General features: G+C 38.0%; 1 long non-coding RNA gene across 1 annotated transcript in view; it reads right to left on the bottom strand.

The window, feature by feature from the left end:
• Window positions 1-4,819: 4,819 nt before the first annotated feature.
• The window catches only part of LOC118971070 (uncharacterized), a 51,537-nt gene continuing 50,356 nt past the window's right edge, over window positions 4,820-6,000 (bottom strand). Inside the window, exon 4 of the long non-coding RNA XR_005059342.2 lies at window positions 4,820-5,689. This is a non-coding gene — a long non-coding RNA (uncharacterized lncRNA). The remainder of the gene's footprint in view (window positions 5,690-6,000) is intronic.

The following is a 6,000-nucleotide window of genomic DNA, read 5'->3' as shown; positions in this document are numbered from 1 at the left end:
TTGTCTTCCCAGCTAAATAATGAAGATTTTTGGGCTAATCTTACCTATGAAGGGTTGTATGTACAAGTAAGAAAACTGTATTATAAGAGAGGATCTGGGCTGACCCTCAGTAGCTATCATCTCATCCTCCTGAGCTAACTAGGGGGTGGGGGTGACACCATGATCGATTCGACTCATTAGTTAAAGTTCCATTTCAAAAATTGGCTATTTGGATTCTGTTAACAGTGACAGTCTCTGGCCCTGGATCATTCCCCCATGCAACTTTGCTGAGTCTTTTTTCTGTCTTTCTCTCCATCCCACTCCCCCAATAAATGCCCTTCCTAGAGAAAGAAGCTTGCTTTTAGAATTGCACTTCTTTCAGGTCTGAGGGAAGCAGGTTGAAATCTCAGCTTTGACTCCCCATCTCTTCTCCTTCCAGCTCCCTCTTCTCAAACTTATACTTGCATCCTCTGTTCTTGGAAGTCTGTACTGACAGTAGTTTTATGACCCAGGACTTTTCAATTTCTTATCCAAAGCCAACCTCATCTCAAATTCCAAAATTTATAGGCATAGGAGATGACATGTGGGATTAAACTCTTGATAGATTTTGAACAGTGACCTGCCTTTGGGCAGTAGCCAAGGCTTTCTGTCACGAGGAAATGTGGAGAAAACATGGTCTTTGTTGTGCAGTTGGGTATCTTCCTCCTTTTCAGGCAATCTTCTGACATGTCCTGTCCCTCATCCCTCACCACCCCCCACCCAAACCATAGACAACCCTGGTGAGGAATAGTCACTTGACTTTTCTAGTGCCTCAAATGTTAGAAGTTAGGAAACCATGAAACTCTCACAAAGAATAACAGTTACCAACTTAAAAGAAAATGAACGATTATGGAATACTGAACTTGACTAAGTGCCCATCTGTTCTCCAGAATGCTTTCTGGGATTTGTCGTTCTCCTAGATATTATGCTGTCCAACAAACACCCACATCCACCTGAGCGCTCTCCTAGCATCCTCTCTAGGCTTGTCTCTTGGCAAAGACCAACAATATTTTTCTTCATTTGGTTTCCCTTGGTTTTCTCTTGGAGATGCCAATAACCTCTCTTCATTGCATAGTAAATAACCCTCATTTGGCACACTTCTCTTCATCTGTGAAGCCTAGCTTCTCTAAACATACTCATTATTCTTCCCTGGACTTTGTTCAGTTGTCCTGATGGGCTTCAGGAGAGCTTTATTCTTGAAAGTGTGTCAGGAATTGTAAAATGATGTCAACAAGTTGTGGGGTGTATTATCTACCATTTAGGAGACTATTTTACAATTGACTATTCTCTTAGATCAAAAATAATATTTTAAGCATTTATAAATATTATCTCAGGTCATATATTCAAATTTGAATAATTTCCAGATCTACCTGCGAGTTTGGGATTACAAGGATTAATTTATTATGGTGGGGCTCAGAGGCACCTAAGATGTTCACCCAATTTTTTCAAAACATTTTTCCCTTGTATTGATAAATATGAGATATTTCTGAAACAGGTATGAGCCTCAATTTATTTCTTCTTGAGAGCAGAAGTACAGCATTACTTTATTATGGGGAATTTGTTGTTAAACTAGAAGCTATTTTCTTTGCTAACGTATTACTACATTTAACACAAATTCATGTATTTCATCACTGTTAGCCGAGGATGATTAGAACACCAAAACAAAGTTTGAACACAAGTTTAAATCTACATATACTTCCACAGTATGTCTTCGTGGTTGGTTCACAGTAAGCTTGGCTGGGCATATGGATTTTAGGTCAAACATCCTCTCCTCAAACATTCTTTTCTCCTGTAATTTAACACCGAAGAGACAAAGCTTACTTCCTTTGGTAAATAAGAAGGCTTTTGTTAAATTTTTTCCTAGCTTCTATTTTATTTTTGCTGAATGCTTGCAAGGTCTCCCTGGAAATTCAAAGTTTTCACCTTTGAATATCAAGGAATATGTTGTTTTAATAAACATTACATGAGCCTGTCTGATGTACAGATTCAGGTCCTTCTTCCTTTTAGCTCATCTTTTCTAACTCCTATATTTTTGTTCTGTTTACTGCTTCGTTGTATGTTGGGGGGAAATTTCTCTTTAAATGCTTTCATCAATTTTTATTTGTTTTCTGAATTCTATGAGAATTTTTAAATGTTTCAAATATCTGGAGTTTTGTTGTTTTGCTCTTATTTACTGGGCTTTGTGTAGTCTAAATTCTACTCATACTTTAAATTCTGTCATAGCACCATTTCTTTAATTTTCTTCTTAAACTTGATAACTATTTCATGCAATATGCTGTACCATCATCTTACTTTCATTTTCCTTTTTAAGATGATTTTAATTGTGGTAAAAAAAAAACATAAAAGTTACCATCTTAACCATTTCTAAAAGTGTCTCACTTCAGTTCCACAACAGTGTGAAGTATATTCCACACTGTTGTACAATTGATCTCCAGAAATTTTTCATCTTACAAAACTAAAATTTCATACTCACTAAATAACAACTCCCTACTCTCCCCTCCAGTCCCTTTACTTTCTGTTTCTGTGAGTTTGAATACTTTAGACAACTTATACAAGTGGAATCGTACATTATTTGACTTTTTGCGACTGGTTTGATTCCCTTAGCACAATGTCTTCAAGGTTCGTACAAGTTGCAGCATGTGTCCAAACTTCTTTTTAAAGATAAATAATATTCCATTGTGTATATATACTACAATTGTTTATCCATTCATCCACAATGGGTGTTTGGGTTGCTTCCACTACTTGGCTATTGTGAAAAGTGCCACTTGTGAATATGGGAATGCTACCTTCATTCATTTTCCTGAGAATGAAAATTTCTTTCCCAAACTTTTCTATTTGGTTAAATGTTACAAATAGGCTCTAACATACTCTGAATATTATACACACACACACACACATGTATAAAGCTATATATCATACACAAACATACATGTGTGTATATATGCACACATGTGTACACACATATACACACTTATATACGTATATAAAGATATATATATATATATATGCATATATATAACTATGTACATAGTGAAATGTAGCAACTTTTTATACTGATCCAGGTTTTTTTTCTCCTGTTTAGTTATTTTTGAATAAGGTCAGGTCTACCAGATCCACTCAATGACTGGATTCTCCGTAGGTCTCTTCTCTATGATGTCACTTTCTTTTAAAATCTAGGCTGTAGTGTCAGCTGATATAGATGTGTAATACCAGTTCAGTCACCCAGTAGCCTGAGCTTGTTGGGAGGGAAACACAGAACTTTGATCTCTGTGAACATTTCTCCTTTGTTTATTTAAAACACTGAAGGGGAACTTCTTTTTCATATCTTTCTCCTATTTTGCCTCAGTTCAAGCACATGATATAGCTATGTCTAATCTTTGTCCTAGAATTTCTTCCTCCACATCTGAGAGATGGACCTAAACCAACTTGTGTAGGCATTCTGAACTTTTCAAAAATGCTCCTTGTATCGAGGTTAATTAAAATTCACTTATTATTCACATTGTAATTAGTCATGTCCTTGCCCACCTGAACACAGCTTAGGTCCGTCCATATTTTATAATTGAAGGGAAGTATATAAATATAGAAGCTAGTTTTTACTGCTTAGGTGAAAATGAAGTACCTTGGTGTAAGATGACTTTGTGATAAGTAAGCTAGAACCTCCAAGCAATTAAGATCTTGTCCTAAATAGTTGGAAGTCTTGGGAACTGGTAAGACTGCTTTACAGCTGTAAGGTGCAAACACTTTATAATTCCTTATTTTTCATGAAATCAAATTAAAATGTTCTAGAGAGCCCACTTGCCAACCTGAGAGAAGGCCCACTGCCATAGGGTGTCACTATTGAGTGCCGGTCTCCCACCATATGACCCACAGGCTGAAACGAGTGCAGCCAAGACTCCTGGCCCGACTCCCAGGACCCTCTGGCGTTGCCCAGGGTAGAAGGCTACCCCGGCCAACTCTGCTCCTGATGCTGGCTCACTCACCGTCCCTGCCGCACTATCCGGGAGCTAAGCTTCAGTGCCCATGCCGAGTTAAACACACAGCTATTCTCCTCACAGGAAGTGGGTCAGTTTAGCTCAAGTGTCTGCCCTTGAAGAATACACATAGTTTATTTTTTAGCCCCAGAAAATTAAGAGGGGGTGACTCCGTTTACATCCAAGAAATAAGAGTTTTCCACACTCTCCTGTAAGGGAGTCCCAGAAGATTGTTTTCCAGGTTAATCATCCCCTTCCCTGTAACCCTTAATAACAAGAGTTTAATATGGTCCCTTGCTGAAAGGGGTCAGATTGCTCCAATGAGGGCCATTCCCTGGAAAAAAGCAACTTCTTTTCTTTTGTTTTTAGGGATGGACGGCTGTGGTGGAAGGATCGAGGGGGTAATTTTCATGCATAATGTGATTTTAATCAAAGTCACTCCCCTATCACTTCTCCAGACATAGCTGAGGAAAAAACAAGTGATGTGTGAAAAGACCGTTTAATGTGTACATACTTATTTAAGACAATCATTCTTATACATCAAGTACTACACTCAAATGTTATTTGAGGGATATGGGAAAATTCTCTTAATTATATCTCACTAATTGACTTCCTACAGAATATTTGTGATTTGTTTATATTACTTAAGACACAGTAGCTCTTTAAAGAGATCTCCTTTAGAATGAAGGCACCGCTATACAAAGAATAGTGGTACCAGTACTATCAGAACAGAAATTTTATATTTTTCTTTTTGGCACTAGAGGGAGAAATTGTCTAATAGAGTCATGCCCTTAAATCAAGGAAGAATTGTTTATACACTGGGAATGATGGTGGGATATCTTCCATGCCTTCAAAAGGAGGCCAAGATTTATTACTTTGACCCAGAATGTAGTATGTGTACATAATGAATGGAATTAGATGCTTCTATACAGAATCTCATTTAAACATCTCTATGGGGCAGATAATAGCATACAATTCACATGTTAGGTAAAGGAGTGCCAAGCACATTAAGTAACCTGCCATGGTTCACACAACTTGTATTCAAGCTTGTGTTTATGTATCAGTACATGTGGACAGACCCAGTCCCCAATGGGACTTCTTGAGAGTGAGATTGCAGTGCCTGAGCACTGGGTACCTCAGGGGAGGGTAACCAGAAGAGGTCAAAGGGTGTGTACCTCATCTTTAAAACTAATACATGACATGACTAGACCATCAATGGAACTAAAATATTTGGGGCCATGAAACAATCATAGTAATTCTGCCACACAAGAGAGGATAAAACGTGAAACTGTCTCTTTTCATAACTATAAAATATATCCTAGGTTTTTCCCAACTTCGTATCACATTTCTTGACCCGCATTTTCAGGCACCACTATGTTTTAGGGCAGAGATGCTGGGACAAGGTGGCATTATTTCTGACTCAGTTTTGACAATAAAGGGCTCTATATAATAATTTTGATTTTATTGTTTGATTTTGTATAGTTAATATTTTTGTGACCTTGCCATTTCTTCAAAGCAGTGACAAGCCTTTCCACTACAAGTGCCCAGGATCTGATTCCTAGTTCAGAGGGAAGGATGCTGGATCATGTGATATGTTTCATCAACTTGGAAAATGATAGCCGCAGTCATACTTCCACTCATCCTCTGAGCAAATAAGGCGAGGCAGTGAGGCAGGTGCTTTCCCCTAAGGTGAAAAGCAGCTGGACAAACAGAACATCACAGATATCACTGGGATTTAATAAACACTTAACAAGCTGTGCCATCTTTCCAGCCCACCACAAACACCCGATACACAAAGAGAAACAAAAATCAGCATGTGTGTCTTGACAAATACACATGCACTTAAAGGACAATCAGAAGACATAATGAAAAACAGAGATGGTCCTTGATCCCTCAAGATCTATTATCCCAGTCAATTAATCCATTCTGCAATATTTATGAAGGGTCTGAGTTTCCCTTCTGATGCACACTCCTCCTCACTGAAAGAATCATAAAGAAATTGGCATGGCCC

Source organism: Manis javanica, chromosome 11, assembly GCF_040802235.1.
Source record: "Manis javanica isolate MJ-LG chromosome 11, MJ_LKY, whole genome shotgun sequence".
Taxonomy (NCBI): Eukaryota; Metazoa; Chordata; class Mammalia; order Pholidota; family Manidae; genus Manis; species Manis javanica.
The sequence above is the reverse complement of the archived record's forward strand: the minus strand, read 5'-3'. Positions and strand labels throughout refer to the sequence as shown.